At 38.4% G+C, this 24817-nt stretch overlaps 1 protein-coding gene across 8 annotated transcripts in view; it reads left to right on the top strand.

Annotated features, from left to right (window-relative positions):
* The window catches only part of FRYL (FRY like transcription coactivator), a 161567-nt gene that overhangs the window by 39457 nt on the left and 97293 nt on the right, over positions 1–24817 (top strand). Inside the window, exon 1 of one of the 8 annotated variants that reach the window (XM_064710359.1) lies at positions 2179–2237. The exons of the other annotated variants lie outside the window; for them this stretch is intronic. The gene's annotated coding sequence lies outside the window, so the exon portion shown is untranslated. Of the gene's footprint in view, positions 1–2178; positions 2238–24817 lie in introns of those variants that run through there. 8 annotated transcript variants of the gene reach the window in all.

The raw sequence follows: 24817 nt of genomic DNA, 5'->3' as shown, positions 1-24817 counted from the left end.
CAAACACCTCAATGTCATAAATAAATGCAAATTTTGAAAAAGATTTCCTGATAATAATTTAATTTTGAACTGCTACTTTACAGAAATACTGACAACTTCTCTGTTTGTTGAAAGTCTCTTAACAGGAATACAGAAGGTGGAACATGGAGACCAGTATTTTTGTGGGGTTGTTTTAGTGTATCTCTTGGAATTTCTGGGATGATTGTTTTTAATAAGTTTTTGGCACTGATAACTTAAAGAATAAAAGCTGAGGGGGGGTGGAAAGGGCAACTACAAAGAAGCCAAAGTGTATTTTTAAAAGTCATTATTTTTGAGGTGCTGAGAGAGTTGGCTCATGATTTTGGAATGCACACTGTTAACAAGGATTCCTTTGAAGAAGTCTCTGTAGCCCAGTGTTAAAGGCAGTCAGAGACCAACCATAATTAATACAGTCTTTCAAATTAGTGGTGAAATTCATCAGCCGGCTCCAAAATCTGACCTTTATATTCTACCCATAACAAAATACAACCTCTGCTATGTCTTATTTAGTAAGAGGAAAAAGGAATGATTGAAGTGTAACTTTGAATGTATTCATAAAAGGAGTGATGAAAAGGAATATGATGTAATACTACCTACTACATGGGCAGTACTACCTGAAACAGCTTATGAGAGAAAGTTGGATGTGAAGTCCCAGAGAGTTATCCTGCGGATATATGTGCTGCTGTAACCTGTTTGGGAAGAACAAAAGTACTATTTTGATATAGGTGGCAATTTAGTATCTAATTACAGAAAAATATTTTTTGCATGGGGAAATTTGGATTATTTTTAATCTATGAAAACTGAATGAGATTACTGGTCTCTCTCTTAATAAAACTGTTCATCTCCTGAATGACAGCAGCTGTTGCTTGAACCAGCCTAGTGCAGTGAGAGGCTTGTCCCACTCATTCTCCAGTGTCCTCCTACTGCTGTGTTAGACCTGTCACCTAGAACCACTTAGTTTTCCATCAACTGCTTTGTGTTACCTCTTGGTTAGTGATAATTCTTTTGTCTATGTGGGGTGAGGGATATAGATTTAAAAAGCCCCAAACAAACAAAACCAAAACCACAAATAAACCCCAAACCTTAAAAGTATTTGATGTTCACTGTTCTTTAATCTTTCCTACAACTTCAGATATCTAATTTGTCGGAGGACACAGGTGTTATTTCCTCCTCATGGCTTGTTTACTCCTAGTATGGGCAGCAGTTTTAAAACTGTGGATTTTAAAAAATGTCACTTTAAAACAGATTTAGTTAATCAGTGTTGGATTGCATCCCTAGGAACCCAGAACTGTAACTTCTAAGAGACTTTCCATTGTAGCATTTGGGATGATACTGGACAGAGCAAACCATCAGAAATACCAAAATTGTGTCAAGTCCTTTAGAAGGCGCTAAGAAAAAAAACCCCAAACCAAGCAGACCCCAGCTCAAGTCCTTTAAAGACATTAAAGAAAACAACCACCACCAACCAAACTCCAGAGAGTTTGAATCATAGAAGGATTTGGGCTGGAAGGGGCCTTAAAGCTAGTCTAGTTGCAGCCTCCTGCAATAGCAGCACTACACCAGGTTGCTCAGAGCTTCATCCAGCCTGGCCTTGATCTCTTCTGGGGCTGGGACACCCAGAACTGCCGCTGGCTGTGGCTCTTTTGCAGGCATCCACCGTGGGAATACTTACGGCCTTCCTGCCCTCCACCGCGATTGTTTTTCACATTTGTGATTTCCCATCCTCCGTACCGCCACCCCTCCTTTGATTTTGATGATCTTTTAGCGTAGACGGCTTGATTGGCTTTTGGCACTGCGCAGAGCAGCGCTGGGCGGTTTGTTTAATTCATCACGATTTTAACAGATCGGTTGGAAGTTTATTTAAAACTCGGAAAAGCACAAGCGGCCTTTTATAGCCCCTTGTGGTTGTAGTTGCGAGGAGTCGCTCCGTTCGGCTGCCAAGGGCTGGGGCGCTCGGTCGCTGTGCCCGTGTGGCCGGGAGCATCCCCCGGAGGCGGAACGGCCCCGGGGCGGGGCTCGGAGGGCTCGGTGCCGGCAGGAGCCGCCCCCCGGGCCCTGCGTCACACCGGCACCGGCGCGTCCCTCCCGCGGGTGCTGGCGGAGGCGGCGGCGCGGCCGGCGCCCGCTCCGCCCTGCCCGCACCATGCTCAGCCTGCAGGACTCCCTCTTCTTCGAGATCAGCATTAAGTCTCTGCTGAAATCCTGGAGCGGCAGTAGCAGTAAGTATGTCGCTGCACCCGGAATCACAGCAGTGTAGTAGATATCTTATCCCCTTTTAATTTTCTTTTTTGGCGATTTTTTTCCTCTATTTTTCTTTCCCCCTTTTTTTTGCATGTTGCCGTGTGAAACTGCCTTTTAGAAAACAGGCTTTTAATGGTCCTGTGTGCTGGTGCAACTTGGCATAGCCAGTCTGAGAGCTATCTGCTTTGTAGTTCTCATGAAAGATTTTGTATGTATATATTTGCTTATTATTTTATTTTCTCAGACTGCAGTTATTTCAGTCTGATAAAGTTCTTTGCACCCTTTGCTGTCCAAGAGAAGTGACAGTAGATGCTCATCTCTGCAGAGTTACCGGATGCTGATGATGTCTTAGTTCTGTCAAGCTCCAAATGCTCCTTTGGAGCTCAGTCACCCTTGGACAGTGTATTTTACAGGGGGGCATTGTTTTTTGTGCCTGAAACCTATTATTATGCCTACAAAAACTGCCCACTTTGATCTTCTAAATGTCCTGAAACGAGAGTTTCTCGGAGGACTCCTTGTCTGAAGTGAAGCAGCGAAGCAAGGATGCTGCTCTTGGTTCAGACAAGCCGTCTGTCCTCACGTCACCCCTTCACACACGCTTCAATGCAGGGTCTGGGCCCCGAGCTGCCTCGCACCGAGTCCAAGGCTTTGCTAACGTAAGCACAGCAACTTCATGACAGGATGCCAGGAGGTGACAAAGATGACGTAATTGGACGTCAGCTGAGCATTTCCTACGTCTGAAGTTTCTTGTATATGTGAAAATGAAAAAAGTTAAGATCTGGAAGTAACCAGTATCTCAGCTTTGTTTCATTAATTGCTGCTTGAGACGTTCTGGGATGCAGTTTCTACTTACCATACACTTCATCAAAATAGCTCCATTAGGATTTTTACCCAATACAGTAGTATATATTCCCCTGTCTTGTTTGAAGGAATTAGTAGCAAGTTATTTATTATACACTGTATTAATCAGTGCTGGGAGATATGCAGATACTTTGTTTGTCCTAATAGCTCATTCAGACCTGATCTGCTTTTTGTATTAACTGCTATAATTTGTTTTAGACTGATAACTTCTAGACTATTGTCTTACAAGTTAAAGCAATTCATATTTCAGAACAGGTTTTCCTTATAGGTTTTGCTTTTTAGTTTAATTTGTGTCTTGCAGATTAACAGTATCTGTTCCAAATTATACCTTGTAATTGTACTTGGTAGTTATTAACATGCTTGCTGCAACAGAGATAAGCAGAAGAATTTTTCCAGTATTTTATAGTAGAAGTTGAAAATATCTTATGAAAATGATTAAAAATCCTTAATGTTGATTCATGTATATTGTTTCCAAACTAAAGTAAATCGTAGGATACAATCAGTAACAATAAATTTAGTCTGCTACTAGATATATCATTGCATAGATAAGGAGATAAATTGCAGCTTCCAGACTAGATAATTGTCAGCTGTGACAAGACAGAGTAACAATACTAAGATAGAGAGTAATAATAATAAAAAGGTTGTCTGAGAAGCAGTTATATATGGTGCTATGTTTTCTCCTTTATGCCCTCTGTTATGTAAGCCCCACAGAGTAAGATCTTTCTGACTCCTTCATCAGGAAGTGGCACTTGGATCATCTACCAACAAACCAATTTTCTGTGTGTGCTGGTGAGATAGCTGGGGTTTATTTCACTTTTCCCAGCATTGTCACCCCATTTGTGGGAATGGCTGTGATTCCAGCATAGCTGCACGTCCGCTCCGTGAGCGTGAGGGAGTCGCATTCTGATGGCGCTGTGCAGCCTGGCCGGGAGCAGAGCCCTCTGTGCAGCCTGTGCTGGCTCCAAGGACTGTGATTCACATGCAAACCTCAGTGAGCTGAGCTGAAGTGGGCAAGCCATTTGCTTTGTTCCTAAAGCATTTTCTATTCAAGTGATGCACTATGTGCAGAGCAAGGGATTACACAATATTTACGTTGAGGATGAGCTTGGAAATTCAGGAAATATCCATATGCTAAGAAATTACTTCAGAAAAGTTTTTGCTGTGTTTTCATGACATTTTTAGATGCAAATGATACTTTTTATAGTTTTTATCATAACTTTAAATTTTTACATGCTGAAGGATGTCAGAAAAGGAGTGGGTGTGCTAGCATGCATTTCCATGTGCGTAAAAGTAAGCATCTGCAGGGAGTGTATAAGTGTGTAACAGAAAGGCAGTAAAGCTCCATGGGTCTGGTTAAGGGCTTGCTTAGCTGGCATAATGTTGCAGTGCTGGCTAAGGTTTTATTGTAGTTGATCTTTTTTCTTTCAGTAACAACAATGAAGTGACATTCATACGGCCTAGTTTCAGAATGCTATCTCTGTGCCAACAATTTCAGGCATTACTTCTTTTTAAATGGAGTCAGGAATGTTCTTTTAATCCAGCAGTGAAGTGAGGATGTTCTTGCTTAAGAACGGATTCCTTACTGAAGTTGTGAATGTAACTGGGAGCTTTATACTTGCTTGTCCTCGGGGCTGCTTGGCTCCTTAGTATTTAAGGAATCCTAGTTGTGATCATGTATCTCAGTGCTCTTGGATTCTGTTGTTTAGCCCATTGCAGTTTCAATGTGTGGTCTGTCTAGTGGTTCTTCTGAGTTCCTAAATTGTAGGAAAAATACTAATTTTGATTGTTGTTTATGTTGCTTGATGTAAGAAAGCTCTTATATTTTGTCCACAAAAACCTTCATTTGAGGTTAAGGAGGTCTGGATGCCATGAGAATTGCTTTTAGTAATGCAATATGTGGGTTCAAAAACCAAATGTGGTGCTGCTTACAGTGAAAAGCATTAAGTAATAAATACCTTACTGTAAGATATGACACAAGTTTTAATGAAAACTAGGCATGTATTTCTGGGGCTTACAGTCTGGGCAGGAACAATGACTTTCCAGTAAGCACAAGTACAATCCATTATTGCTTTATTAAAAGTTTTTTTGTGTTTCCAATATATACTGTATTAGTAGTCATGTCCTGTTTGGAAATAAATAATTATTTCTGGATTTTTTTTTTAATAGGAAGTACTGTCTTTCTTAAAGCTATCAGAGAGCTTTCTGTTGCTGTGCTGCAGTTGTGCTGTATGTATCTGGTAAACAGAAGGGACTAAACAGAAGGGTACACCTGTCATGTGGGTGCTTCTCTGTCCTTGAATTCATCCCTATCTTCTTCTAGATAAATCAGTTTTGGAGGTGCTTTGTGAGATTTTCCATTCCACCTTGCTCAGCTTGGTTCAGAAGTCATGCATATATCTCAAGAACTTATGCTGGTTAGGAGAACAAGGCTGCACTTTGACAATGCCCCTGCCAAAGCTGCATTGAGGTTGTTGCCCTTGGCTTCTTTTTGATAAAGGTTTGTGACAGGGATTTTCAAAGTTACTGAGACTTGTGAGCCTGGGAACAAAGTCCTGCCAGGAAAGCAAGCTGTATCTGCCTGGACAGCAGTTGGTTTGGAAATTGTTATAAAATCAGAAAGAAATGGAGCAGCTTTAAAAGCTCCAAATCATTGGAGCTATGGCTGCCAGGTGCTGATGAGCACATGAAAACTGAGGAGCTGCCTGGCAGATACTTTTGAATCATTCGTTCTCTGGACGAAAAAAAGCACTTGGAGTTTGCTTTTTAAGATTCACTTATCATCTCATAGGATTAGTTTGAAGATTGCTTCCTCCTTTACCAACCAAAAATGAACTCTTGGCTCTCGAGAGGTTCTGCTCTGCTAATACAGTATTTAACAAAGTAGATGTAGTGGATTCATTTTTATCCTGTGACTGTTTGTTTGAAGACAGCAGTGAAGCTGTAATTTAAATAAGAAAGGTCGCATTACAGTGCCATTATAGGAATGTATATGAAAGAGGACCGTGGGAAGAATTCTGGGAAAACAAATGTTTTCTTGATGGTCTTATTCTTTAGGAGAAGATGGGTGAGGTATAGTATACATGGAGGTGTGTGTGACTTTTTAATAAAACCACAAATTTGCTGCTTCTGTGGCTATTTGCTAGTGATTTATACTTTTTTAAAGTAATAAAAGCACCAGTTTTTAACATACTGGAAGTCATTATTGTATGATAAATTTTATCTTGTTTCCCCATTAACTGTTAAAGAGCAAAGAAAAATAAAACTTGAGGAAAAAAATTGATCTGAGATGTTACATGATTGCTTCTCTTTCAGACTGTCCTTTGGGCTAAGAGTTATTAGTGGCATGGCTGTGCTTTAGAGAATGTTCATACAGCTTTTATATTCCAGTGGATAAACCAGTATTACTTCACAATGTAGACAAGTCCCATTTTCATGAGATACTATTTTTGGTGCCTTCTAAAACAATAATAGTTATTAAATAAGTACAGTATTAAGTAGGGTGTTAACTTCAGCATCCCAAACAATAATATGCTCAGTCTTTTTTTTTTTTGTTGGAAACCTTTTCTTTATTGTAACCTTGACTTCAAAGGATCACATCACAGTTAGCAGTGTTGCCTTGTATGCTGAAACATGATAGGCACTTTCTAGAGAATGTAACAATTTTTCTTTATGATTATATCTTCCAAAACTGTTTTGACATGTTGCAAAGTGAAAATTTTTAATGAAATATGAATCCAAATGTATTGAGTTTTGGAAAAGCTACTAAATTCTGCTTTTTTGAAAAAAGCATCTACATCTAATTTGTGTTAGTAAATGTAGTTACAGGTCCCTGTACTACTCGAGAAGCAATTTATTTTCCTGTAGAAGGGACATATGATGACCTTTCCAAAGTCTTTAAGTTGTCATGGGAAAAGCAAGTTTCTGTCAGTAGTTAATTACCCAATACAGTGTGAATGTATCAATGTATTAATGTATTGTGGAGTGTGGCCTCCATATTTGGCTCTGTTTATGAACTTCTGTGGCCTTTGATGATGGTCTCTTGTGCAGTACATCTTGAGGCACATAATGAGTCATTGCATTTCCAGCTATATCGTGTGTTGTGATATTCATTAACAGAGGTGCTGGTAACGTTCTGTGTAGTAAAATTTGCTATGCAAAGAGAACATTGGGTGGGACTTTTTTTCCTCCTTCTTTCTTTGTTTCTGGGTGTGTTTGGAACAACAAGGTCTATCAGTGGATGTAGGCTTGAAGAGGATAACAAGGCTGGAGTATAACATCCAAACCAGTCAAAGCCAAGTACCACCCTGAAGCTGAAGAGCACCCAGCACGCATAAGTGAATGATCTTAAGGGAAGGAGGCTCCTGTAACGCAATGTTCAGGATCAGCTGCCTGGCAGTGAGAGGCTGCCTGCCTGTCTTGGTGGGCACGTATGGATGTCTCAGCTCAGCTGCATCCTTGAGTCTTGCTCTCCGGTCTTTTGCATAGAAGCCTTTTTATATTTGCTCATTTTTCTTCTGTGTGACTGAAGATGGGGAGCAGGTTGGGTATTTTGTGGTTGGTCTAGCTTCCATTATTGCTAAGCATTCATACCTACTTGTATACTTTTTGCCTGCCTTACCTATTTGATGTCAGCAGTCTGTATTGTAACACCTTCCATTAGGGTGTGGATGCTCATTAGGGAAGTGCATGTATCCAGATTTTTGTAATTAGCTAAGGTTATGTGATGTTTTGTGCCCTACTTTGGACTTCTCTGCACATAAAGATGGAAAGTATGGAACTGTTATTTAAAACAAAAAATTTTTGAGGATTGTTTTGTGTGAAGTTCTTTGTATTAATTTTTTAATAAAATGCTTGTGTTGTAGGAAGTACATTATATGTTGAGATATGCATTATTTGTCTTCATCAGACATAGATATGCTAGAATGAGCTTCTCTTTGTGAAATTCTTTCTACGAAAGTGATAGGCTTTCTGCTAAACCCATAACTAGATTCTGTAATGATTCAAATTGCAGAAGAGAATGCTGTTGAAAGGAGAAAGTGCACCAAATGCAAATCACTCTGTCAGCTACTGTTGCTGGAATAAACTGCCTGCTCTGCATGGACTTCAGGAAAGCTCCAGATAAACCAATTGCAACAAGCCATATCAAATACCCCATTTCTGCTGACTGTTTTTTTTTTTTTTACACTCTAGCTCTGGTGCTTTTGTATTTGAAGGGGAAAAGTTTAGACATTAGGGGTTTAATAGCATTTAAGAGATAACTGACACAATGACATTTATTTATTTGGAAAGGTGGTTGCCAACTTTTTTTTGCTGTATTATGTCCTGTGTACGTGTAGTTAGAAGTTTTCCACTCTACAGAAGTAAATGTTCTTCCTCATTCCTATACAAAGAGTAATGATGCTGGTTAAAGGGAGCTGTAAAATTCTGTTAGGTACAGTGCAAAATAAAGGGTCTGTTTAAAGAGGAAAAGGCCATTCTAAATCAGAAAGGACACTCAGAACCTAAAGGAAACTGGGCCATGCTACTGTAAATAAGAATTAAGTTTTTGAACTCTTAACATTCCCAGTTGCCTGTGTGAATGTCACAGGCAAAGGTTTATATTGGTAGGTCTGGTGGAAACTACATTTTGTGAGAGATTTCAGGGGAGTTTAATGAAACTTGATGTGTGTAATAGGCTACCAAGCTTCAATAAAAGAAGAAAATAAAATATTGAGGCATAGAATTGCTTTAACTGCTTTTAACATTAGAATACTAATTATTGGAAAATTAGGTTACAGAAAGAAATAAACTTATTATCATTGAGTTTGCTTTAATGGCTCTCATTAGACAAATCCAGGAGTCTCTTATAGACTGATATAGAAGTACTTAAAATACAGTGATGGTCAAAAAGCTAGATGTGGAAAGTGTTTCAATGCAGTTACAGAATTACATGGTTTATGAGTCTTTAACTAATTTTCATCAGAATTTAAACTTGATGCCCTAAGTAGGTATAGTTATTAAAACAAGAAAAGAATGATGTGTAGGACATATTTTACTCCAATCAGAACAAATTCTTCTAATGAATAAGTATATATATATTATATAATGCTTTCAAAGTAGTAATAGAACACAACAGGCATATGAAACATTTTCTTCATTCTTTGCCTTTTCTCATTCTTCTAAGAATCAAGAAGTTGGAAATCCAAAGGAAAGAGTACTTTTTATCAGATATATGTAGACTCAGAAACAGACTGCTGAGAGTTGAAAAAACAACCATTTCAATCTTCAAAAATAACATTTTTAATTTAGAACATTAATATTTATGGGTTTCTTGCTCAAGAATTCATTTAAGTTCTAGAAGCAATTAATTTTATAAAGAGATCTTAGGAAAGCATGGGAGGTATAAATAACTCCTGTGCTTCTGCCTATCAGGCACAGCTGACATGTGATTTGGGATATTTTCAACTATATTTTTTGAAGTTTTCTTTGCAGACAACTGGTACAGACAAGAATAGTGGTCTAGAAAGATATATGAATGCCTTAAGCCCTTGCAAATCAATGCTAGCTAATTATTGGATATATGAAAGAACTGTTACATTCACAGTGAGTGCTATCAAAGCAGTGTAAGTAGCTCTGGGGGTTGTTCATTTTCTTCCTTTTGCTTTTTTTATTCATCATCCCTGTTTGCTGCCTTTATTCATGCTGCTGAACTAGAACTGAAGATCTTCAGGTTAGGAAAGTGATGTCTGTGAGGGTGCCAGGGTCAGTGGTCAGTAACAGCTCAGCAGCTCTTAGTGAAGCCCATGCTGGGCTTAGAGAATCCCGTGTCTGACATCCCAGTGGAAACCTGCCTCCTTTTTCTCTCCAACATCTTGCTTTGTGCTGGCTGTCAGCAGGACATAGCAGCTGGGCCAAATATCACCAGATTTTTACTGTTCTTTCAGCTACAAATGAGGTCTTGTCCTGAAAAAAGAGAGGCTGGCAACTGGCACTTCGTTTTTATGACAGCAAAGTGAAGAAAGAAAGAAGCAGAGCCAGGTGTACTGAGGTTTGACTGAGAAGTTCAAAGGTTTTTTTGGTAGCTGTTTGAGCTCTGTGTCCAGAAAGCCATGATAGACTAAGCTGGGGATATTAAGGTGGAATCCTACATTGTTCTGCATGTAGGGGTATTTTCATCTTTTAATCTCTCTTCAGAAAGTAACTGGGTAGGAAAAAAGGAAAGAGAGTACCCAAAACCTAGAAATAACCTAGTAGAAGTGCATGGATTGCAAAAATTTTGCAATCTTTTTGTCTTACTTTTTTTCTTCTTAAATAATGATTTAAAAAACCCTGAAAGAGTACTTCAAGTTAGAATTTTTCTTCTGTGGGAAAAATTAAAAGTGTGTCACTAATTCTGAAAGAACTATTTTAAGAAAACTATGGGCAAACGCCTGGTTTCCCAAATATGGCAAAAGGTGACCAAAAGGAAAGTGATTTTACTGTTAGAAGTTTTCCCAGTATCTGTCAGTGGTTCAAAGGTTAATTTGAATAATTTTTACTTATGTATTTATATTAATTTATAGTTCATGCCTATCTTTTATGCCCACATTATTCCTAAAGACATTGCTGTAACTGGAAAACTGGAGTGCTCATTTTGGAGAAGACAAGGGAAAACAAGAACATAATGTGTTTCATCAGATAGGGGAGAGGATGGCAGGACAGAGCTGGGAGGTCCTCGGCATTGGTTCTATATTATTTGAAGTAATCCTGTAAGATTTCATTATCTAAAATGTAGTAAAGGATGTGAATTTATGCTACCACTGAGCACAAAAACTTTTTGAAGCATATTGAAGCTGAAGTTCAGCATCACTAAAAGTCAGTCTTGGTGTGCCAAAATGGTGTCTTGCTGTAGATTCAAGTCTTAAAAAAAAAATAGTATGCACTGCACTTCTCACTCTGAAAACCTGAAGTGAGGCAGTACTGTGTCCTCGGTCAACTTTAACTTAGATACTGTTTTTTTAACATATATTCTTGCACATTTCTAGTTTTATCTCGAACTTTTGTATGTCTTTCTTGTGTGCTTACTTCTGCTGAGACCATCTACCTAATGGTGCTGAGAAAAACAATGTTAAGTCCTTGAGAATGTTTGCAGTTTTAAGACTGAGGTGACCAGGACTGACTGCCAGAAGGCACTTGTGAGTATCAGACAGTTGTAGCTATTTGGGACTGAGAGAGGTGACAGAGACCCATGAGGTGCAGCTGTGCCATCCTGACATGATTAAAACATCTCGGTGGTTTATGGTGGTGTTAATATGTGAGCACGCAGACTGAAATCCCACATCCCAAAAGAAAAGGATGAGCGATGAGCTCTGGATGTGAAAGTGGCGTTTCCAGGTCACTGGCCAAGAGCGTAGCTGGGCAGAGGCCAGCGCTTGTTATCGTTTCATGGTTTGCCTTTGGTCTCCTTCCAGGTGGCAGGGCTGCAGCGCTCCCTGCTCTGAGGCCCCAAGCCCCCAGCATGCCCACACTGCACCTCTGCTTCTGTTCCCCCCAGAAGCTGGTCAGTTCATCTCACCTGTGTTTTATTACTGGAGAGTGATTATTGAGGCATTTTTATCATGATCAGATTGCTATATTTACAATATAAGAATTGCCACTCTGGTGCACCGAACTCCGTGTGTGCTCTTTGCAGCATCACTGATTAGCTTCTGCCACGCGATTGTTCACATTTGATTCCATAGCTCCAAAACCTTGATCAGAGAATCTGAGATTTCCAGGGTTAAGTGGGAATAACTGGGCAATGTATAATATCAGTTCTGTTAATAGTATACTTGAGCAAGAATGAAGAAAGAATTGCTCCATTTTAAAAATAATGCTGCCAATATATTTATATATTGCAGCTTAGGAGATGGCACCATTGACTACCTCTCTGTAGTAATTCTGGTTGGAAACTTAAGTGACCTAATTTTTATTTTTTTTTCTTTATCATGTAGCAGTAGTAAGCAGCCCTACAGATTATCAGACCATTATTTGTTTTGATAGAGATATCCTCTACTAGGAAATTTTACCCTCTCTTCTTAAAGAGGGATGAACATTGAAGAATTTTTAAAGCAGAAACGTAATTGTTTCATATAATTTTTCCTGCATATTCCTCATTTTTATATTTGTTGTGAACTGTGTAGTCATTTAAATATCGTGCAAGTACTGCTGTCATTATTGACCAGCCATAGTTGCTGTCAGCACATGCAGTTAGATACTTAGTTCCTTTTCAAGCCCCAAAACATGGTAGTATTTGAAGGACTTGCAGATCTGAATGTAGCTGTGACACAGTTGTCTCATCTCCTTAACAGGCTGCTCTCTTTGAAATATGGATTGATGTATAAACATGTTTTTATTTTTATCCCTGTCCATCAGCTTGTAGGCCAGTGTATCTGTTTCTTTTCTGATAGGGATATTTTCTGTGTCTTCCTACACAAGTACAAAACCCACTATTTAATTTTTACCACAACACAGTGTAGGAAATGCAGTTGCAACATTGTATAAACTGTGTAGCAGATGTAAATGTGATATCTTGTAAGAGGGAAAGCAGGTATTATTTAAAATGAACGGAGGGGAGCAAAGTGAGTGAGTCCAGGAGCACCACCAAGCACTAGGATGGGGGGTGCTCAACGTCCAGCAAAAAGGCACCACAATGCTTGTGTCAAGCTATTACATCTGTAATCTATGGTCATGGTGTGGGAGCCAGGAATGTCAGATGTGTCATTCCCCATGTGTCCTGGGCTCCTTTTCAGTTGGCACCAGATTTTGGAGCAGTGTTTTTGAAGTTGTCACTGTGTAGTGTGCCCATCCTGTCCCAGTCTGTGAGTCATTACGTGATTCTTTGTCTCCAGCTCTGGGTGTGTTGTGAAATGCAGGTGGGTGAGGGGGATCCCCGTACCCACTCAGGCAGGTGTTGTTGATGCAGGCCTTGCTGAAAGCACCAGTTCCCTGGTGCCTCTGCAGCCAGAACCTGGTGCCTCCCATTCATATCAGCCTCAGCCTCTCAGGTACAGTTCTCTGCAATGCTTTTTAGAGCTTAAACGAGTGCATTGAAACCAGATAAAGTTCCTATTGCAGAGAGAGCAAACTACTTTTTGAAGTAAATTAGAATCAGATAAAAACATTAAAAGAAAGTTGAGGGAGTTAGGAGAAAAAAGTTTTTATTTTTCCTTGTGATACCAGTACACGCAGCTCAAATCTTTTAGATGACCAATTTACCCATGTATTTTGGAGTTCCATGGACAAGCATATGACAACCTATTTTTACTTCAGATGTGACTGGTCTCCTCCCATGAAACTGACAAAGAAGCTGGTAACTCTGAAACCTTGGTGTGTTTATGGTGGCTAAGAATAGCATGGCACTGAGCATTGTCTCCATATAGGAGTCCAGTGTGAGTGCTGGCTGTGTGCTTGCTGGGTGGGGTTTTTTGCCAGGTTTGTGCTGTGCCCTTGTGCTTCGTCTGAGGACTTAAAGCCTTGAAGGCAGCCATCTGCTTCCCTAAGGAATTGCACAACTTGGGATTCTTCCTAATTTAGTTTACTTTTATTTGCAGTAAGCATAGATAAATTTAGTCAGAAAGACTGATTAGAATTAAAAGTGTCTCATGCTTTTTCTTAAAAAAAAACCAACTAGGGTCTCATGTGAACTCAACACTACCTTTTGCTGTTAAAGACTTGAAAAGCACTGAGAAACCTCAAAAAACAATACCCATACTAGCCCACACATGCAAAGCAAATTTGGATAAGTGTCCTAGTGAACAATCTTAAGTTTTCTATATATTTGTTAATTTTCATATTCATAAAACTTTTTTCCCAAGAAAATAGTTGTCCCAGACTACCAATAAATAAAGCAGCTGATGCTGCTGTTTTTCTGTAGAGTTTGAGGAATGGACTTGACTCAGAAGAGCACATTTGATAAACAGGAAAAACACTGACAACTAACTACACCTATTTAAAAACAGAACTTACAATAGCATTATAAGATGTGTTTATGCCTTCACAAGGAAATTTTTGTTGTAGTTGAAAAATACTCAGTCTCTCCTATGTGCTGATAGCTCTTTGGTAATATCTACTGGGAACTGAAACTCATTGGAGTTAAATTTTCAGAAGAGGTGATCCCCTGAGTGCAGGACAGAAAATTTCGTTCAGGGAAATTATCAGGTTTTTTTTTTTACAGTTAAATTTATGTAGTTACCTGGATGTGAAAAGAAAAAGGGGTTTGTTTTTTTTCTTCCTCAGCAAAATTACTAAGAATATGCTTTTGAAAATGTTGGTTTCATTATTTCTGTTTTTCCTCCTATGACATGTTTGTGTTAAATGTGGCAGATTGAGTTAGTCTAGTATATTTTCCTTTTCAGCTCATATGTTCATATGGAGGATTACCAGGCAAAACTGACAGAATTGGATCGTGGAACAGTTGTTCTTTTCTGAAATTGATATTTAATGCATGAGACACTTTTTGTCCCTGATTTGTGTATGCTTGAGCATATTCCAATGCTGGATTGTATTTGTTTATTTATTCTCTCCTTTGCTTTTTTAATCCTTATTTATATATACCCAACACTTCAATTTTCAAAACATACCTTGGTATCAGAAATACTATTACAGTATTTCTGAGTACATTACTAGACTGTTATTTACAAAGAAGTGAAGGTGCTCTCTAAGAAGACCCAGGGGCTAATGTATTGGTTTTGGGGTTGTTTGTTTGTTTGTTTGTTTTTAATGATACATTATTTGAAGTTCTTGGTTACCTTATAACTGACATTCCACAGTCCTTTTCTGAAATAATCTTTTGGAGCAAAACTGCCAGCATTCATTACTTTCTTGCATTTACTCAGGAAAGGTATCAATTTGACACTAATGAGGATAATTGAGGATAATGAGCATAATGAGGATAATGAGGAAAAGTTTTTTCCTCTTTGAACTGGGAGCTGGAATTGCCCTCTTCTCACAAGGAAAGAATAAGCAGGCAGCGAAGTGAGAGAAGGTTAAACAAACTACCTTGGCTGTGCTCTGCAAGAGACCTCTTTGCAAAGCTGCTGGCTTCTGACACCATCTTATTTGGAAATAAGATTAAGCATAAATTTGTTGAGTATTTTGACATTGTTTTTTCTTCAAATACAGTGGACCAATAGAGTTTTTTATATCCTTAAGTTTGCAAACTGAGGATGTGAAGTTTTGTTTTTCCAGGGAGCTGTGGATTAGGAAAGATGAGATAAGGTATTTAAGTTTCTGTTTGCTAGTTAACAAAGGCATACCTGTGGTCACTTTGCTACAGAATGCACTTTTTGTATGTGGTGTATACCGATCTTTTAGTACATTGAAAGGAAATAACACATCATCATGGTGCAGTGACAATTGTCAGTGTCTGTGCAGCCTGTATTTATGTGTGTTCCTTTGCTGCTATATCCTTGCCTTAGTTCTAGATTTTAAATGCTACTTCTTAAAACTTTAGATTTAGTACATGTTTTTCTTTCTCTTCATGTAGTTAGCATACCATGGAAGTGGTATGCTTTTACTCTTTATTCACAGCAGGTTCACTCTCATCATTGCTGTGGAAATGTGTGTTCTCTTAACTTACAGATCAGTGTGTAAGGAAATCTGAAATAAACACTTGTGAATAAAATTCTCTTTCCTTCTCTTCCTACTCTTTCACTCCACAGGCCCGACTAGTCTATCTTTCACTGCTGCCTTTGCTTCTCTTCTGCTTTTAGTTTAACATAATTTAGCCAAGCATTGATTTAATTTTATTGCCTTTGCTAGCTCAGCTTAACACAGGATTCAGAGCATCAGTGTGTTTCCAGCCTGGTGCAGCCTTCAATTTGATGGCAAAAATGAGTTTCTCTCTTAGCAGTAAGAGAGAGCAGTAAGTTCTGTTCCCTGCTCCACTTCCCTCACCCCACGGGCTGTGCAGGGCACGCTTTCTGGGCCCGTCAGAACGGTCATGAGTGCTTGCAGATTTACCAGTGTGCCCTTCCCTGTTCCTTGAAAAGTTGACCATCGGTATCTGGCTCTCGAATGGGAGGGAGAGGGAATAATGAGAAACCAAACTGCCTTCATCAAGCTTAAATTTGCTCTGTAGGAATCTGCATCCCCCTTGGAAACTTTTTCTAAATAATAAAAAACTCCAGGAGACTGAACTGAAGGAGAAATAATACTAATGAGTTATGGCCTCTCAGCCATTGCATGAATGCACAAACCATCTAAAGGCATGATAACTGACTGGTATGCTGCTGACCCTGAACATATAAGCCCCCATGAAAAGCAGGGAATAGTACTGGCTCAGACTTAGTGGGGACTTGGTTTACATTTTCCAGCTGGATCAGAAGAACTAACAGAACAAGCCAATATTAAGCAATTCTGTCTTTGCTCTCCATATTCAGTGGGAAGTTGGTATCTTTGTCCCAGTTGCAGAAATAAAGTTAAATAAAAAATAAGCATCAGATGCTGCCCTTTAAAATTAATACTGTAAGCTTTTCTTTTTGGCAAGTTAATAATACTGGAATAAATTGCTTCTGTGTTTGCATCATTAATGAAAGTATGACTTGCAATGCTGTAGAAGCCTAATGCTAATGAGGATAGGAAGTAAAAAACAAGTTTAGGGATTTTTTTATACTTATGTGGTTATTCTTTTGAGGGGACACAGAATTTGTAAATGAGTGAGTGTTGATAGTTCTATATGTTCATTGGTTAAAGTTCAGTGTTTTGAAGGCAGCTGAGATAGCAGGGTGGATACATACATTGTTCACTTGTGCTGTGCAAAGTAGTCTGACAGTTCAGGGCATGTTTGGTCTTCACAAGGTCTACTGGAAAAGGAGACTGAAGGTACCAGATGTGTGCCCGGGGTGGTGTTGTTTCCCTGAGAAGTTTGCAACTTGATTACAGAACTGATTTCGAGCAGAAATGACTGTGTTAAAGTCTAGCTTGCTTTATTATATGTGCACCTTAAAATTGCATAGAAGGCAGTTTTATTAAGTGTCAGGACACTAAGAGTATTTCTGAAAACTACTGTTGGAAATTTAACTTATAACCCTGAATCTTTGCATTCCTGCCATTATCCTGCTTCCAGATGTGATGGATTATGTTTAGATTATGGACAGATGAGACTTATCCTTTACATTCTTTGAAGCTGATCTTGCATGACAGCAACTTTCTAACAGTGAAACAAAGCATGTTAAATAAATTAGTAGTTTGGAAGTATGCCATTAATTAAGTCTCACTTCTTTCTAAATAAAGATTGCTGTGAAATTCAAAAATATTATTTTTAATTAAAGTACTTTATTTGAAGAGGTTTTCTATTCTGGCTGTTGTTCTAGAAAAGGAATTACATAAACTGTATTTTTAATGATCTGACACTTTAATGGCCAGGATATCCTGATGGCATGCCGTAATCAAGAGTGACTGGGCAGGACTTGAGACAATTGAGTTCAAACTGATTTCCTCTTCCCCCTCTAGTTTTTGTGTTCTATCACATTGTTTTCCACTGTGTATGGTTTGCTCTTTTGGCATCTTGTGCTATCAAAATTATTTTTTAATTTTTCTTTTTTTCCTGTCTGATAATAATCTACATGCATGGTCTGCCATACAAGGCTCTGTAAAATGAGTCACAAAATGAGTTGTACTTCTTGCATATGTGTCTAGAAATTTCAGCCAGTATTTCCCATCTATTCCTAGCTGTTGTGTTGTTGAGGATTTTTTAAAATGTATGTAAATTAATCTTATATTCATCTTAGTTATTTAAAAAAATAGTTTTTAATTTTAAATTTCTTGTTTGCCGTGGTAGTTGCTTCTGCCATAGATGGCACGGTCTGTCCTGCTGTCTGACACTACATTAGAATTACACAGCACTAGAGATCAGATGATCTTCAGCATTATCTTTGGAGCTTCTAGCAGCCTTTGATGCTGTCAAATCCAACATTCTCAGTGGACAGAGGGGCCCAGTAACAACTAACAGTCTATTTCTGACTACTGCCCTGGGTATCCTCACACTATCCTGAATGGCAGATCTGATCCCTTTTTCAACCGTTAAATTTCTTAATGAAAGTTTTTGTGCGTTCTACTCCAGTGAATAAAAAATACTCATCCGTCTGATTTGGGTGATTGTGCATTGTGTGTGTGGCTGTTGTTTGTCCTGTTCAGCCACAGTTCTGTGAGAAGCAGGTGCTCCTTGCACACTGTGAGGATAGAGGGTTAGAAAGAATGTTCAGTGGAGCTGCCACTTCTCACCTATGCATAAAGGTGTGGATGACTGCCACGTGCCATAATTGCAAAGCCAGTAGGATTTACTTGGAGAAATTCAAAATTCTGTTTCTCTCTTCTCATGTGTCTGAATTTACAAAAAATGAGTATTTAAAAATAATTTCCCTGATTTTATCTCAAATCAATTTTGTCTTTTTTTCTGTTCTAGAGTTTCAGGAAAGAAATCATATACCTATTTTATTTTTGACTTTTCAAAGTAGGGAAGTGACTATAAGAGATGAAGTCCCATACATAAATTGGAGTATTTGCTGGTTAGAGTTTGCTCAGCCATTAAAGCAGCTAGACAAGAAGAATGTCTTGTTCTCTTCATAATGCTTCCTCAAAGAACATCTGAATATTAGTACAAAAAAGGGGTAAAAGAACAATGTGGCAGAGAATATAGCAAAAAGTCTCCAGAGGATTATGGTGATGGGGAGTTTAGAAAGGAAAAAGACCTTTCAAGGACCTTTTTATGTTTGACACATGGGGAATTTACTTCATATATCCCAGACAATGGTTATATGTGTGGAAAAGATGCTGGAGAAATTTTTTTCTAAACTGAAATATTTGTGGTTTGTTACAGTTGGTTTTTTTCTAATAATTAAAAATGTTACTTTCAAGTTTGATGGAATATTACTTCCCTTTTGCTTCTTCTCTTGTGGGAGACTGGTTACATTTCTAGAAATTTATGCCAAATGAAAATCTAAAAATCACATTTTAAGGATGAAAGTGACAGAGGTATTAACAGCAGTGGAGAAGGCAGCTACTGAATCTCTGGAAGGACTGAATTACCTAGTTGTAAGGCAGAGCTCGAAATCTGAGGATCATCTGTAGCAGCAAGACTTCTAAGGAATTGCAATCTGGCCCAGATACCTAGAAAACCAGATATTGCCAGACAAGGTTCTATGCCTTAGAATTTCTGCTGTGTCTTTGTGTTGGCAAGAAGCAAGGCTTCTATTACCATTCTTGCCTGTGTTTGCAGAGTCTTTGAGAGCAGAAAACAAGTTTCATGTGAGTACCTGTAACTAGACAAATTTACAGCTGCTCTCCCGGTTGAGTCAACTTTCCTTAAAGAAAGAATGTTCATATTTGCTGGAGGTAAAAAAAAATAATCTTTAGAATAAAACTTCAAAGATTTCTGTGAAGATTTTGTTCTGTGAGGATGTTTTTAGTCCAAATGAAAGCTCAGCTGTCATAGCACCAGTTCCCACAATAAACTCAGAAATACCTTGTGTATTCTCTCTCAGGCTATCCTTCATGTTACAGCCGTATGGTTAATTTGGTTAATTAATATGGTTAATAATTAATTAATTACTTGTTGAAATTAATTTATCTTCTGTTTATTGATTCATTTATGTTCTTTGTCCCAGAGTTGGGCTGAAATTAAACATGTCTGAGATTCCTTAGAGAAGTTTTTAATAGGGAAGTGTTTCTGCTGCAGAAGTAAAATGTGAGTTCCGATTTAGACGTGGAGGGGAAGTTATCAATCCACATAAAACTTCCTCTCACTGAAAGGTTGGACTTGGCTTTACAAACTTTACATGAACCGTAGCACTGAACAAAGCCACTTGTAAGCCTGTTTCTATTTCACAGGTAGGTAATCCATTCATCTTGTCATCATGTGAGATGTCATAAATGCATGACACAAGTACCAGCTACAATTGCTGGTTACTTGATTATTTCCATAAGTCATTTAAAACCAGTAAAGAATTGAGAGAGGTGAGGTAAGAATTTGCACTCTGGGCTTAGTCCTTGTGACCTGTTAATGAGAGAATAGTTCTTCTTTGCCTGTTGTGTAGTTGGACACATGAAGCCAAAATTTTTGTTGAACATCTTCCAAAGAAAGTTCACTGTATACTGTCAACACAGAAAAGGAAGAGAGAATTCCATAGCGGGTGTTACTGGATTAATTAGTTGTGTAGTCTGTATTGAAAATAATAGGAAGTTTGTGCTTCAAGAACTATGTATCCAGACTAAGGTATGAGAAATAGGGCAAAAAGTGCTGGCTTGTTTTCTTGATCATGTATATTCTAATGTATTCAAATTTATTTCAGTTTCTCCTGCTGTGTTTGTATTTGTGGTCTGTATGTATTATATACAGCAAAGGAATGTCTAGGTACCAGACTCTATGAAAACATGTGGTCAGTTGCCCATAATAGATGCTTAATTTCACGGTCAAAGACTGTGAATTTTGTTCACATTATTTAGGTTATCTTGTAAAGTGACATTGCTCTGGTGTCTGGAGGCTGCTTTGCCTCTCATTTGGCATTGAGTGTTCCATACCAATATCAAGATTAATATTCATATTAGGTATGGGGTTTTTTAAGGGCCTTGTAGGAATGTCTCAAAAAAGGGCATCTGGCAGAAACTCAATTTCTTGATCCGTCCAAACATATTATTGAGAATAATTTACATAACCAAGAAAATTAGAATAGCATTTGTATAAAAACAGATGTGCTCAAAATGAGTATATATTTTATGAGTTTACATTTTTTTCCCTCTTTTATTGTATCTAGTAGCACAGTTTAAGATTAGTACCATCTTGCTGGTAAATAAGTGTTAGTGAAATAAATTAGAAAATCTGCATAAATGCAGTATAATGCAGAAGTGTCCACTAATTCTGCAGGACTGCTGAATGCAGCACTTGTGTGACGCTGCTGAGCCAAGGAGCCAGCCACGTATGCACAGTACTGGGTGTGCATGGCATCAGCAGGGATTCAGTGCAGCTGGAGCAGGTGAGGAAGGGATAAACCCAGCTGTCAGACAGGCTTCATGCACTGTCAGTAGTGCTGCATAGTTGGGACAAAAACCAGTGACGTAGACCTGGTTGTCTGCTGTGCCACCACGTGCTTCAGCAACCCAGGTAAACCACAGCCTCCTATCGCTACTGGGAAAGCAAATCCAAGGGATTCCAGTGAAGAATGGCTCTTTCTTTGTATTTGCTTACAGGTTGGAGGCTAAGATCTGGAATGTGCACCTGGTACTAGAGCAGTGTTTGTTGAGTTCCATTGTATTCCTAAAGCTGTTCACTGTTCCTTTATTCAAGTCATAAGATCTGCTCATAAGACCTACTCACTGGTAGGGGCAAGCAGAGTTTGGAAACAGTAAAAACCTGATGATCAACATGGCTTTCAGAACTGTAAAGTAATGATAAATTTAGTGAGGAAGTTGCTCTGAAAAACAGGGTTCTTATCAGGGACGTGGGAAACCTAGGTTTAACATTTGGGCTCTATTCATAATTTGTTGGCATGATTCTGGATAGATTGCCATCTCTTTTGAGCATTGACATCCTTTTTAGGAAAAAAAGTATTCTTTTGGTAAAATAACTAAAGATTGTTTGTTATGAAACATTCTAACAATCACTACAGACAAGTTTCCATGTATATTAATATCATTTCTGGAGGCAGGATAAAATGTTCTAGATGTTATCAGAGTAGAAGGCAAGGAGTTTAATTAAAATTCCTTTAAGTAACCACATGTAATATTTTTAGTCTTTGGAGATTTTTGTATTGTCAGTTGGACATGCAAACTCATTCTGCAACAAGTGTCACAGGAAATATAAAGTACTTCTGAAAGTACATGTGCTTCAAAAATAACAGTAAAAAGCTTAATTGCTAAATGTGAGGTATGTAAAATTATGTACTACTTTAGCAATTGATTATAAAAATAGCAACCAAGAATATAATCTGCTTGATGAAAACTGCAGAGGCTCCTCAAGATTGTGCTGAGCATGTTTATTTTATAGTTGAGTACCTTATTTTAAAATGCTATAAAAGTAATTCCAGTTGTGTTTTCAGGTATGTGGAAAGAGGGAAGATACCTGATGGAAGTTTTGCTTCAGTCCAGCCATTTCCAGCTTCCTGAGACACAGCAGCAACTGAACCCAAATTTCAGTTAAAGCAATAACCGTGAAAAACTTGGGGAGGAAGCACATATAAAGTGCCAATACTTGGCTAAGTGTAAAGTAGTACCCAAAAAAAGTCTGAAAGCTAAAAATCATTTTTTATTAGCCATGAAGTAAAATGGACTCATCAGCTGTCACTTGCTAGCATTCATTACCTTTCAGTACCTGCTTTGTATGTTTGAACCCTGAATAGTCTCATTGGTAAATAGGATGCTACTTTATATCATCACATACTTGATGCATTTGGGCTATGCAGAGAGAAACAGGATGATAAAATAGTAGCATTCTTTACTGTCAAATTGGGTATTAAATAACCTTTCCTAGTTCTAGACACTTGTGTTTAACATGAAACAACTTTGTTTTTCACTTAGCATACATCAGGGTGTGTTGCCTTTTGACCTAGGAGTGTGTTGTCTGTCTAATTACCCTTTGTATTGTTTTACTGTTCCTTGCAACTATCCAAACAATTCGCTGTGGCCCTAGCAACCAAACAATACTGTTTAACAAAGATTTCCTTACTGCATTGCTCCCAGATTTCCCACGTAGCAGTAGCTCACATCAGAGCAAACAAACAGGATATTGTTTCAAGTGAATAATGTTCACTGTTTTCAAGTGGTTCGTGAAAGTAGTTTTTTAGTTTTGAGCTGTTGCAAGCTGTATGGTTTCTGGTTCCACATCTCATATGAGGTTCTGTAGAATGCTTCATGTTTTGAAGCTTCCAAACGATGTTTGAGACTTGCATTTTCTCTGGCAGCTAAGAGTAAGGAATGGCTTTGCTTTGATGGCAAAGAAGAGCAGAAAAAAATTATTTAATTCTCGCCTGCAATGACTTTTTTTTTCCCATTAAGCATATTTAAATTAATATAGATCCTTTTTACAATTTTATTAATTGCAAATTCATGAGTAAATGCATCCCACTGAATGTAATTATACCAGATAATAATGTTGTTTGACCTAGCTAAGAAATCTAAGAATAGATTTTGACTTTTCTTTAAGACACTCTTGTATATTTACTTATTAAATAGTCGAGCTCCCTCTCCATTTTCCCTTGTACATGTTTTTGTGCGTGTATTTAACTAAATTACTGGTTTTACAAAGGAGATGAAACCATGAACATTGTCATATGCAAGACAAGAGTCTTGATGCTAATGTCAACCACTAGTGGTGTTGTGAATTAGAGTCCTCAGCAAGTTCATGGATTAAAATAAATCCTAATAATTTTTTCTTCCTTTTACATACTCTTACATTTTAGCAAAACTAAGGTATTTGTAATACTCTCATGACAGTTTATAACTGCTTCAGTATGACAGTTTTCCCTGTTTTTCGTGGAAAACAAATCAGGGGGGTAAGTTCATTGCCACCTGGAGAGTTTGTGGATGTGAACACAGAGATGAGTAACATGAATGGCTGTGGGGACAGCTGTGACTCTGCTTTGCTGCTGAAAGAGAAAGAAGGCAAGGCAGGCCCTGCTCCTGCACTGACTCTGTGCTGGCTGGAAGGGATTGATTGCATCCCTGGCAGTGCTGCAGTCACAGCAGCACCGTGTGTGCCCTCTCTGTGTGCTGTCCAAGGGGGGCTCTGTGAAACTATAGCTAGGGAGTGGGGTCCTTGCTCATTCTGGGGGTGTAAGGCTGCCCTCCCACCACAATTCCTTGGCTGCATGGCCGTGACCTCTGCCTTGTACTGAAATGTCTGCAGCACTCACAAGACCCAGTTTGATTATAGTCCAGTTCTTTTTTTTCTTGCCACCATAAGATTTTTGCCCAGTTTATCCATTTCCTATGCTTTTTTTTGGGGCTGAGGAGGGAATTTACCTGTGTTTAGATCAGTGCAGAGAGCCTTGGAGTTTCATCCCTAGTGAGGGAAGATGTCCTAGAGCTTTGAAAGTTAACACACTAAGGTGATCCCTTTTACTGAGGATTGAATTGCTAACACAAAGTAAAGATAGCACTTAAAAGATGATCAGCTCCCAATGTTTTCGGATTCTTAAGTGACAGGGGCTTTTTGAATGTGGTCTTTTAAAATCTGAAGACAGAAATGTATTATGTAATCACACTATTAAGAGTTGTCTGCCTAATAGTCTACATCTAAATACAGTGTGGGGTTAAGGAGCACAGTGGTCTTAGTTTCCCCAGAGAGCAAAAAGAGCTGGTTCAGTACCAGCTCCTCACTCTTCAGGAGTGGGAACTGGACCAGAGCTCTGGCATGTTCACTTCAGTCCAGATCATGCAACAGCTGTGGCATGTCCAGTAGGTAAGTCTGGAATGAGCTGAAGCTGCTGCTTTGCTAAATTTCTTCTGACAAGACACAAGTAATGATGTTCAAAAGGACATTTAAACACTCTCATTTCATTCCAGCCTGTTAATGTTAATATGTCTTTTAAAATAAGGCAGTCCAACTTGTCTGTAATTAGAACAAAGCTTTATCTTTCTTAGAAACTCTGATATTTAGGATAAAAGCAACTGCATAAATTAGAAATGTGGTATCTGTTGTGGGTCCTTAGCTACTCAAATTTCTATTTTGTTTATCTGATGGAAATGAAAGGAAAGTTGTTCAAAA

The sequence above is a fragment of the Zonotrichia leucophrys genome, chromosome 4, assembly GCF_028769735.1.
Source record: "Zonotrichia leucophrys gambelii isolate GWCS_2022_RI chromosome 4, RI_Zleu_2.0, whole genome shotgun sequence".
NCBI lineage: Eukaryota > Metazoa > Chordata > Aves > Passeriformes > Passerellidae > Zonotrichia > Zonotrichia leucophrys.
The sequence above is the reverse complement of the archived record's forward strand: the minus strand, read 5'-3'. Positions and strand labels throughout refer to the sequence as shown.